A 13609-nucleotide genomic window follows, 5' to 3' on the forward strand; every position below is an offset into this window, starting at 1 on the left:
AATATGGTTACTCATGTATGGCATGTTTGGCAGCTTAATAAATCTTTTTTTTAAATGAAACGCCAGTTTTTAACACCAGAATTAAAATAAATTTGTATTTTCGTGACTTCGCTTGTTTAGCGGAAGAATCAAATCAAGATAAAGGTAGAAACTATGGCCTAAATTGAACCTTATTTTTAAGTTTCTAAAATCGTAAATGTTGACCATTTTGAATTTCAACAAGCATTTGTATTTTCCTTTTTACACTAAGTTAAAACATGAACTACTAAAATTTAAATTTCGATCGACTAAATTTTCAATCTGCTGTACTTTTGATCGACTTAATAACTACCTTTTTTTCAGTAGGTATTATATATATATATTTTTTTTTTTTTTGCACTCAAGTAGTAGTTAATTCATCCCCTTCAGAATATGTTTAATCCTTCTCAATTTGCTTTTGTGTCTGGTCCTTATAACAGTACAACTAACTTTCTGCTAATGGTAGTTATTTGGACCTTAAACAAACTCTTAACTTCAGGTGGGTATGTTCAATCTATTAGTATCAACTTTAACAAAGCATTTGACAGAATCTCTCATCTAGCTGTCCTCCTTGCAGCTAAAAATAATTTCAAATTACCTTACACTGTTTTAACATGGATTAAATCGTATTTATTTCGCAGCTCTCAAAAGGTCGTTGTTTCCGGTGTCCCTACGACTTCAGTTTCTTGGACTAATACCGCTAGTGGAGTTCAACAAGGGTCTGTGCTCGGACCATTTCTATTTGCCATGGTAGTCAACAGTATGTCGGTCCTTGAACAAACCAGGAGTCTCTTAAACTTGTACACTGATGAACTTCACCCTTACATCATGTCGGACGCAATGGCTCCGATAATTCGCAGATAGAAGTTAATAATTTGCTAAATTGGTTATTAAGCGCTAAAATAAAAGTCAACGAAGCAAAAACTCTGATTGATTTCTCTTTAGAAGTTTTTAAGGATATTCCAATATTTGTTGCCGGAAGTAAGTTAGAAACCCAACCCTTAATCAAACTCCTCGGTGTGACCTTACAAAATTACCTTAAGTGGAACACTTATTTCAAAAACATCCATCAAAAGTATTTCACTGAAATGTCTGCTATCTATTGCCTGGCATCTTTTGGTATCCATGCTGATTTAATATGGAAAACCTATCTTGCCCTAGTCGTTTCGCATATGGCTTACGATTGGCTAGTGTTTAGCAATATTTCTAGCTCTCAATTCATGAAATTTTCGCCCATAGAAACGTGCAGCAATAATATGTAACAAACGCCCGTGTTCCAACCAACCCTCAAAACGTCTTGAAGGCATCTGCCTCAGATTAACTTAAAAAGTTGCTAAATCGAATGACCACCCTCTTCGACCATTGTTTTTAGTCAGGCCTATAGTGCGAAATCTTAGGAATTTGCGTAAGATGCAACTACTGCACCCAAAATCATTTCAATTAACAAAATCTTTTGCGGGTTTTTGTAAATTTTCATAAATATCTAGATGTTGTATTTATATATAAAGGAAATAATAATAATGATAACAATAATATTTTATTAATTAAAAGCAACAGGCCCTTGTTGCTTTTGATTAATAAAATGGAATCCATTCTAGAGTCTTGAAAAATTGCGCAGAAGCTTTTTCTTTCCCTTTAATCATTTTATTTAAGTCTTCTATTTTAACCTCTTTTGTTTCAGATCAATGGAGAAAGGTAGAAGTAATACCTATATTCAAAAAAGGTAGTAAGTTATAGGCAAGCAAGTAACTACCAGCCATTTTCCAAAACCTTGGTGCCTTGTAAAGTGTTAGAAGGCTTAATTCATAATTTTATTATGCAGCATTGTGTCAAAAACAACTTTATCACACCAGCTCAGCATGGCTTTGCCAAATGCAGGGGGTGCACGACAAACCTTTTAGAATCACGGGGTGTTGTTACTAATGCCATCAATCAGGGTTTTGCGGCAGACATTATTTATACAGACTTTTCAAAAGTGTACCACAATAAAGACTTTTATATAAATTGAAGGCATATAACATTCGCGGTTAATTACATAACTGGATTAAAAATTTCTTGACCAATAAAAAACTACGTGTCAAAATAGAAAATACTCTATCTCCATGGGATAATGTATTTAGCAAAGTACCTCAAGCTTCGGTTTTAGAACCGCTCCTTTTTGTGCTCTACATTAACGATTTACCGGACTTAATTTTGAGTCATATAAAAATGTATGCAAACGACAGCAAGCTCGTAGGTGTTATCAAGTCTGATAAAGATGCATTATGTCTTCAAAAAGATCTTGACACGGCTGTTAACTGGCCTAAAAATAGACTTATGCCATTTAAAATTTGAAAAATGCAAAGCTATGCACACAGGCAAAAAACAAACAAATAAGCCATATCATTTATATACAATGGAATCACAAAACGGTCAACGCAAACAGCTCAAAACCACAACAAAAGAGTTTAATTTAGGGGTAATAGTATCCAATAACCTTTAAGGTGGTACACCAGGGAAAAAATGAAACTGTGAAATACTATATAAAATGTATCTTTTGTGATGAAAACTTGTTTTAATAAAGTGTTATAATTATTTTTATTTAAAAAGATAAATTTTAAAACTTATTAAAAATGCATAATGGCGGAAAAAAGAACAACAAAGGCTTTATTTCAAAACATAATATCTTTATCTAGTGAAAAGATTATGGATTAAAAATCGATACAGTTATAAAACAATTTGTTATATACCGTTTAACCCATGCATTTTTAAATTTTTTGAAAATTACTCTTTTTATCACGAATTTACTAAAAAAATTGAAAATTTTTGACTTCCTCTATAGATTTATAGCAATAACTTTTTATCTAACCAAATCCAAGAAAAACCCATGGGTCAACCGGAGCATCAATATTAAATAAACATTTCCTGAAAATTTCAGCTCATAAACATAAACTGTACTTAAGTTATCATGTTTTGAATTTTAAAAAACCCTAAAAAAACATTTATGCAAAAAAAACAAGAAATAAAAAAGAATAGATCATTTTGAAGTGTTAAAACTACTAAAAACCACCAGCTACATAAAATTCGTTTTTCTTATCCTGTTCAGCATCACGGGAAACCATTTTATTTGATCTTAAAGATTTTCTCCTACTTTTTCCTTCATTATTCGATTTTAAATTCATTCGTTTAACACGAGCAATATTTGCTAAAATTGATTTTTTACAAGTTACTGAACCAGTTAAACCATAATACTTTCGTACATTTAAGACACCATTTGCACCATCATTGTAATGGATCACTGCTGAATGAACACCCATTTCAAGAACATTTTTCCCTACAAAGTTGTTTTTGGGTACACGAGACCATATCAAAGAGTTTAATGCTTCATTACCATTCTGAGTTTCACCATGCAGGCATTTTTTGAGTAACTCATCAGCTTGTAGGTCTTGGATAATAGGAAGAATTAAAGTCTTTATCCATGGTGGAATTGACATAGATGAAGTTATATTTTTCTTGCTACTATTCCAGTACTTACACCATGTTTTAGTTGTTGTTCTAGGGCAAAATTAGTGTCAATAATCATTATTAGGAAAGCTAGTAAAATGAAAGAATATAGCATAAACTGCTTTTTTCCTTTGTTATCTCCTTTATTGGCTCTAATAGCCATACCATAAAAATTTTGACATCCATTCCATTTTCTTTTAACTTTTCTAGATAAATTTTTTTACTTAACATCTTAACAAAAAAAAATCAAATAAGCAACAAGAATGTTTGTGCTCTGTTTAATAAGGTTTGTGACTTCTATCAATGCAGTTTAGACCGGGAAAACAAGAGCAATTCTTTCTTGATGACTTTATGCTTTCATCTCAAAATTGCTATTGAAAAAACAAGTCCAAAACCACTTTCAAAACAAGTTAAAAACTTGTTGCTATGAGGTTGCTAGGGAGTTTTATATGATAGTGGGGCTCAAGTAGGTCAAAGTTAAGCTATATATTTAAACAAGTATGTCGAAAGTTTTTTTTAAAAATCAACTTAAAGGGTCAACTTTCATAAAATTAAACAAAAAAAAATTAAAAAAAAATTTTTTTTTGTCATTTTTCTTCCTGGTGTACCACCTTAAGTAAAGTTACAACCTGAGCTCACAGCTGCAGCTAGAAACAGAGTTCAAGGGAAATTTAAATAAGGATTTTGTCGTGGTTTAATTCTTTGGCGTTTCCTGTATACTTCTTATATTCAACCGTTATTAGAAATTCGTCGTCCCAATTTGTGGTTTTCTCATTGCATAAGAGGTAAACATAAATTTAGCATTGAATCACAAAATGGATCAAGTCAATAAATCACCTGAAATACGAAGAAGGTTTAACACTGTTTAATTTGAAATATACCCTTGAAACTCGTGCAAATCCATAATTATTTTATATTGCTGTATAAAGTACGCCGTATGTGTACCTTATACAGCAATACAAAACAATTAATGGATTTAATTCAATCAATTTTTTCAGGCGCCACAAATCACACCAGCTTATCGAGAATTTAAATATAGTTTAAGAACAAGAAGATACACTTTTGAATTAGCCGCCGAAAAAATATTGAAACACAATAAAAGACGTAACTTTTTCACTAATCGAGTAGTTAAAAACTGAAATTCCTTATTAACTACCACAGTAAACGCATCATCGCTCAAAAGATTTAAACGTAGACTTGGATTGTACAATTTATCCACCCAATTTATCTGGCGCATCTTTTCAGAAAAGAGGGGTCCTTGCTTGCCTATCTCCGTCAATAATAGGGCATGCATTTTAAACAAATTATTTGTTTAAATTAGTTTTTAAATTAGTTTTTATTATGCACATTCTTATTTAATTTGTAAACAATAATTGTTGATAACTGAATAAACATACATACATACATACATACATACATACATACATACATACATACATACATACATACATACATACATACATACATACATACATACATACATACATACATACATACATACATACATACATACATACATACATACATACATACATACATACATACATACATACATACATACATACATACATACATACATACATACATACATACATGCATACATACATACATATATACATACATACATACAATATATGATTCAAGTTTTACATACATACATACAAATGATATACAAAATACATACATACATACAAATGATTCAAGTTTTCTTTTCATTAAGAGAGTGTTGCAGAAGCTAAAACTCTCAGTCAATATATTTATACTCGGCTGCACCTATTGACTTTATAAGTACTAAAATAAGAAATAACATTTGCATGATTTACAAAGCTAGACCGATTTTATCCCAAGAAAATTTAAACCATCTTTATTTCTCCTTCAAACAAACCTATTATACGTATGAAAGAGCACGAGCAAGTACCCACAGATCCAACTTATTTGCACTTTATTGCCCATTAAAAAAATTTCCATAAAAAAAGAAATATTAATTATTTTTTTTTGGATTGTTAAAAAAAACCAAACCAAAACCTTTTTATCAGTCGATGTACGTACACTCTATGTATGTTCTACCATTTATTAGTCGATATATGAAAAATGAAGAATTAAGGTTTTGCTTGTAACATAACCTTTTGTAACATAATATGCTTGTAACAATATGATTTTAATATATATGTATAAAACACGGCGTTAATTTTTGTCTAAAAATCTCCCAACGCGAGTCGTTCGCGCGACCATTAAAACCAAGTGTCGCGTAGACTGGAATATTTTTATCTTTGGTTCAGTCTTCACTAAAATATGCAGTTAAGTAATTAAGAGGTTGTCCATAAATTACGTCACGCTTTAGAGGGGGAGGGGGTAGGCAATTTTGTGACGATTTGTGACGAGGAGCAGGGGGGGGGGGTCTCGATTTTGTGACGCAACATTTATTTTTTTTTAGTTTCAAATCTAGAGAAGATTTTTTTTTAATTCTGACCAAACCAAAACCCTCAGTTGATGTATCTACATGTTGATTGTAAAATCAACTACGCCTAAATCTTACATAGTCGATGTGTACACTCTGTTAACGGAGTAGTTACAGACTGTTACGGCTGCAACGGTCTATGTGCAGTGCACGTTCTGCGCTTTGACTTTAAATGGTCCAAGAACTTTATTTAGTTGGTGCGCAAAAGTTTGCAGCAACAAAAAAAAAAACTTTTGTACACTAATTTAAAAAAAAAAAAATTCGATACTGAGAGGCGAACCCTTGGTTTACTAGTCTGAAGTGGAACACTGATCTCAAAATAATAATTGGATAGCGTTATTCTATTATTTTTCGTTAAAAAAGTTAAAGCGAATTTTGGCCAACCAAGATGGCGCCGGTTAGAATCGTTAGCGGTTTGAATCGTACAAAAATTCTGACCAAATAAGAAAAGTAAACTATTTTTTTTTAATTTTTGTTTTGTTTTATAGTATACATTTTTGTGATTACATAATAAAGATTCGTTGAGATTGAATATACATATAAATATAAAAAATTACAAACATTAATATTAAGCAAACTTCTGTAATACGAACTGTAAGAAGAACGCGAGAAACTTGCACAAGACCACAAGTTCTTAACATTAAGAACCGCTTTACATTGTCATACATATATATATATGTATACATATATAAAAATAAAAATATTTACAAAATTTTAACGTTAAATTGTTACATTATAATTGTATTAAAATGTAAGATAACAATTATACAAACATATATCGTTACTTTTTCTTAATATTACCACGTTTATTGCTAACGCAATTAAATTTAAAAAATATATTTAAGTATATTAAAAAATAAGATTTTATATAAGAAGCTAGCAGTGAACAAATTTAGAAAAAATCAGTAAGTAAATTTTTATACTTTAAAATACTCTTTTTAATAGTTTTTTTAAAGTCATTTAAGTTTTTAAAGTCAATAATATTTTGATTAAGTAATAAAAACTTATTCCAGATAGGTGAGGTGCACGATAAGTAATTTTAAATTGCTCGAGCTTAGTTTTGCATGAAGGCTCTAAAAGGGTACTATTTATGCGCAACAGGTATTTATACTCTGGCTTTTATAAAAACTATAGAAAATTGAAGGAGTTTTTTGCATTTTGTTATTATACATAAGACTTAGAACATTATATAAATTTAGTTTAAACAATGTTAGTAAAGACATCTGTTTAAAAAGAGGATTTGTGTGTTCTTTTTTATTTTTAAAATTAATTTTTCGTATAGCATGCTTCTGTTTACGATAGAGAGGTTCTAGTTTGCTTTTATAGGTACTACCCCATGCTGTATTACCGTAATTTAAATAACTTTGAAAAAAGCTATAGTAGATTTGTTTGAATAGCGGCTTTTTCTATAAATGGCGTGATCGGTATATTATTCCAATTTTTAAGGAAAATAAGATGGCGAAATAAGGTTATTTGATTCTTAATTATTAAAAAATTTAGCTAGTATACACTTTTTAAATGCAGTTTATAATTTATGTACCTTTTCTTAATTTCCCAATGCTGTGTGCTAGAAGGTTAATAACACAACTGTATAGGGTAGTTGAATAGGGTAGTTTTCACAAAAATAGGTCCGCAAATAATGACGAGTAAATAATCAACAAAAGTTATCAAGAGCTTGTAAAATATGTGGAAATCTTTTAGGAAAAGACAGTTTAAAAAACAACAGTAAAATTGATCTAATATATAAATATATGGCAAGTCAAATATCATCATATATATTCAAATATATGGCAATCAAATATATTAATAAATCAAATAATGCAATCAAATAATACAAATCAAATAATGGCAATTATTGCAATTATGCAAATCAAATAATGGCAATAAAAATAGTTGCAATCAAATAATGGCAAAATCAAATATATAAATATATGGCAAGTTAAATATCATCATATATAGACAGTGGCGGATTTACCATATGCGAGGCCATAGGCAAGTTTTCTATTATATTAGTTGAGTTTTTAATTCTTGTGTTCTATTGTGTTTTGGATATTTATTAGAACGTAACGAAGCAAAAAACGCACATAGGTTTTAAATGTACATTAAGTATTTTTTTTATTTTGGATGAAGATGCACTAATAAGACTACTCAAAATGCGATACCATTTATTTTTTTCGCAGATTTTAGGAGGATCGATTACATTGACTTAAAACTTAACCTTTCTGACTTTTAAAGACGCAAACTCATCAATCAAATCAGAACAGTCCAAGGACCGACTTATTTTATTTTCAACGGAAATTAAAGCTAATGCAGATAAGCGGTCTTGACCCATAGTGGAACGTAAATAGTTTTTTATGAGTTTTAATTTGAAAATTTTTATGAGTTTTTAATTTGGTTTTTTACATCATTCATTACTTACATTATACCAAAAAATTGTAACTCGCACACAATCATAACACAACATTTTTTATACCAACAACAATCATACTATAGCTATAGCAATATAACAAACTATAACAAACGAGAAACTAAAAACAAAATTGTTGTCAGGAAAAATAAAAAGATCGTTAATGAAGACATTAAAGTGCTCACAAAAACAAAAATGGCATAGCGACGTCAAACAAATATAATACTACAGAAACCACAAATCTTTTCAATATAAAACCAAAAACGTACCAGGATTTTGTATATTAAAATGTACATAAAGAACTCAACTCATAAAATGCATAAAGACTCAAAGTCAGAAGGAAAGAACAAGCGTCCTCATGAAAACATTAATGTAAAATAATAAAAATAGTATGTAAATGTGATAAATTAGTAAAAGAAAAATCAGTCTTTGTTGTAAGTTCTGTAACGTCGAGTCTAATCAAAAGCCAGCGTAAGGAGTGAATATAAAAGCCAAAACAATAATAAGGGAAGTGCCAGTCGTAAATCAAAGAACCCAAGATGGCTTTAACAGCAATGCAAGGAGAGTCTCCAACTTTAGACTTCACAAACTCACCAAGGATATTCTCAGGGAGGGGGCAGCCCCGCTTATGGTACTATTGTCAATAACTGTTAGCAAATGTAGCCATACTTCATCGAATCCACAATGGATAAAACACCTATACATGGAATAAACACTGATCTATGGCTCAAAGAGAAACCGCTACAACAAATACCCGGAACCAGCATAACATCCCATCACTGCTCAGATTATGTCTTGTGCAACAGTAAAAATGTAAAGACAGTATTATATAAAATAAATAAACAAACAAACAAAAAGTCATTCAGTTAGGAGGATGGAAAAACAGAAAAAGCCTTTGAGACGTGTAGGTGTATATGGGCAAAGATATACTTGTCACAGTCATTGTCAATGTATATGAGACTAGAAACCGCATACACTTTCATATGGTTGCCAGGCATTATGTATAACGCAAAAAAAAATTGCTACATACATAATAATAGATGTATATGTAAAGTTGAATATTTTATAAAAATACTGTTTATAAAAATACTTTACGCATACATTATATTGAATTTTAATAAATGAGTTTCGTTGTTTATATTTATTGTACTAAGAAAATTTTTTTATATTACTTGTACTAAGAAAAAAAAATGCGAGGCCACCTGAGCGCGAGGCCACCGGCAAATGCCTGCTTTGCCTGTGCTTAAAGCCGCCGCTGTATATAGATCAAATATATGGCAAGGGGCGAATTAAGTCATCGCGAATTGAAAATTCCGCAAAAAATTCTGGTCTTTGAATCTTTATTTTCTTAAAAAACCGTGAACTCAGTTTTTATCGATCTTAAAAATTAACTATAACTACTTTCATTAAGACTCTCATAGCTTACATATTTAAAATATTTCTTTTATGAAACAGCCGTAAATCTAGCTAGATTACCAATGTATTATGCATTTGTTTTTGCATAGCTAGGTAAATACAAATACAGAAAAAGAAAAAGTAAATACAGGATTCAAATACTTAATCTTATATGACAAAAATTTAAGGAAATATAAATAAAACAATGTACATTAAATATAAACTAAATCAAACTTTGATGTAGCTGATATTTATATTTCTATAATAAAACTTTTTTTATCATAGAAATATAAAGAAATATTTTTTCAAAACGTCCCTCTTCTTTTAATCAGTGCCCTAGCATTTGAAAAATTTGAAAAAGAGTCCATAATTTTGGTGCCTATCCCCTCCCCCTTACCAGATTAAGGGGATCGTAAGAGCAGGCTAGTAATGGCTCTTATTTTAAAAAATTTCTTTATTTAAAACATTCCAACGTCTTCAGATAATTATTTTTATAAATAATATAGACGTAATAACGTCTTCAGGTAATTATTTTTAAATGCGTCACTTTTTTTTCCCTCTATTAGAATCCGACTCAGTTAGCAACATTTAACTTTAGCTTCCAAAATCGGCTAAGAATAAGAAATAAATATTCCAAAGAAAAAATAGTTATTTACAAATGAAGTTACACCTGGGCGACGGAAGCAGGGGCATGGTAACTTATAAAGTGGGGGGCATCTGCAGGGCCGTAGAGAGCCGAGACATGTCCCGGAGAAAATTTTTTTAGCTGAAAATAGACACCATGTAATGCTGAATTGACTCAAAATTTTTTTTCCTTTTTTTTTCTTATGGGCTCTTAAATATAGCCGGATCGGGACAATATACCACCTGAGCCCCCTCTCTACGGCCATGGTCATGGGGCCATGTTGTATACTTACTCTAGCAAATATTATATAATTAAAAATACTAATAATAGTATTTAAAAATATATATTTAATAAAACAATTATTTGAATAAAAAAATCGGTACCAAAAAGCAAGATATATTAAAATATATATATATGTATAATATTGTTTATAACGCTTATAATACAAAACGCTGACAGAATATTTCGGCGTGGTATTATTTGTTATTGTCAGTGGCGGTTAGTTATTATAAGTCTAAAAATATTTTATGATGGTAGTAAAAGGTTAAAGAATAAAACTACTTCATAACTATGGCTTTGAGACTTCAATGGGTTTAATTTGCAAAATGACGTTCCAATTTACAATCATTTTGAGCAAATTGAAAAGATTTAAAAACTTCTAAAATTAAAGGTTTAAAAGTGAACTAAATATTTAAGATCAAGTGAACTAAATATTTAAAAATATGGCATCATTTTTCTTACCAAAAACTAAAGACAACCATTGCAAATTAAATCATCCATTATCGGAGTAAATCGGGAAGGTTTTAAAGAATATATAAAATAAAAATTCTGATATTAAAAAAAGGCTACGAAAAATTAGTGAAAAAATCGTGACTCGTTAATAAGAAATTCAATGCAGTTTACTACTTGGCAAAAAAAGAATTTTCCGATTTCCCTGATTTGCTGAGCTAATTAAAAAATATTTACATCGGTAAAATTGTTAAAGATTCTTTCAGAAATGATTTTATAAAGTCGAGACACTAGTCAATTTTAAGTGATGGCAGTTGTGATATTGCGACACTCAAACAGGAATTAGTATTTGTGTTGTATTTGTTTAAGGGCAGTCCATGCGTTAAACTTTTGTCGGTTGAAAGCCCTGACAATGGTAATGCCTGTGGTTAATAAATCTGTCTAGAAAAAGCAATGACAAGAGATTGGAATAAATGACATGACTAAAAAACTCTTACGGTTGAACGTAGACGAAGCTAGCGTAAATCTTGATGTTCATTCAGGTTTAGGAGCTTTAATAAAAAAAAAATCTTCACGGCTTCAAATAATACCATGTTCGAACCATTGCCTCGAACTTGCATTAAAAGATGCTTTTGAAGATGTAATTCATTTGCAAATTGCGAAAACTTCTTACTAAAGTTACATTGTCTTTATGAACAGTTGCCAAAACGTTTACGAGAATTGAAACTTTTATCAGAAGCTTGGGAAGAATCCGTTCCTAAACCAGCAAAATCATACGGTACTCGTTGGCTGGATCATAAGTGGAATGCAATGAAAATAGCTTTAAATAATTATGGTGCATATATTTCTCATAAAAGTCTCTTAGCCAAACAGATTCTCAGCTGTCGAAAAAAGCCGAATTAAAAGGGTTTTTAAGTTTATAAAAATTCATCTCTCGTAATACATTTATCTATTTATCTAGATGTTTTTGCACCGTTGAGACGCTTGAGTGTTGGCTTTCAGCAAGATTTACATGATCCTGTATAAGCTGTCCGCAGGGAGCAGCAATTTAATTGGACAATTGAAAAACTTAAAATTCTGTTGAATAGTTTGTTAAGCAATATTTCAACAAAGCAAACTATTTTAACAAACTAAGAAAAGTTAACTGAAAGTATAGTCGAAAAAAATGGCAATTAAACTTACTTATAAAAACATTTCTTAAAAAATTTTTAATAAAACCAATGCATCGGTGCAACACATTTATACTGATATAATGAATAGTTTAACAACTAGCATGGATTTGCGTTTGAAATATATTAAGGTATCTCTTTTATTATGTAATTTAACTTTTCTTTTGGACATTTCTTTTTGACCAATGAACCCTGTGATTACATTTGGTGATAAAGAAATAGCAGAAGCGGTTTCACATTTTAAAGACCTCCTAAAAAATGGGGGGTGTAAAACTGATGAAATTTTTATTGAGTGGATTGTTTTTAAAAGTTATATATTTTCAAAGTTAAAAAATTCGTTAGGTGAATACTATTTAAAAACGTGGAAAAAAATATTTACACCAGACATAACTATTGCTGAATGCAGAAATGTGTTATACCTATTTGAGTTGCTTTTACTTTGTCCATTTACAAACGCTAAAGTAGAACGAATGTTTTCCCGCATTAACAGAGTAAAATCGGTTTGAAGAAACAAACTCGTGATCGTCTTGAATCTCTTTTATGAATAAGCAAAGAAAGATACAGCATCAAGAAATTTGATGACTATCTGCTGCTCCTCATCGCTATCCGGAAAAACGAAAAAAATCTGCCGGTGCAAATTATATCGACCTTTCTCTATAAACAATATCAGATTTAGAAAGAGAAAGTGATAGTGATAACTCCGATGTATAAACTTATTTTGCTATATTTTTTATATAAAATTCGCACTGATTGAGTTTAAAACTGTCATCGAAATGCACTTTTAAAGCCGTAAAAACATTAAAACAAAATATATGCCAATTAGAGTTTCTCATTTCCCGTAAATATAGCATCCCGGGATTCCCGGTGTGTAATCAATTTATTTTAATTTTTAGTATAAAAACAAGCAGTTTCTGACACATCTTAGCACACTAATCTATATTACTATTTAAAATATTGTTTTAAAAAGCATAAACAATCAATTGATTTATAAATTAATCATAAACGAATTTTTCTCATAAATAAACCCGCGGCAGAAAAAGCTCTTTCTGATTCAATTGATGTCAGCTTGATGGTCTTTAACGTGGAATATATTCTTTCTAAACTTTCGCTACGCTTTCTAGTTGCCTCAAAAAGTTTGGTTTCTTTCGTAAGGTTTTTTAAATTGCTAATGTTTTCTAGAGCTGCTTTTTCTACTTGTATGACATTACAAATACTCGCATCCGATTTTTGTTCAAGTGTCAAAATACTTTTGCCTAATAAATTTGGAGCAACAGGTTGAGGTATTGACGGGTCAGAAACCATGCTTTCATTATCACAACTCACTT

This window comes from Hydra vulgaris, chromosome 03, assembly GCF_038396675.1.
Source record: "Hydra vulgaris chromosome 03, alternate assembly HydraT2T_AEP".
Lineage (NCBI taxonomy): Eukaryota > Metazoa > Cnidaria > Hydrozoa > Anthoathecata > Hydridae > Hydra > Hydra vulgaris.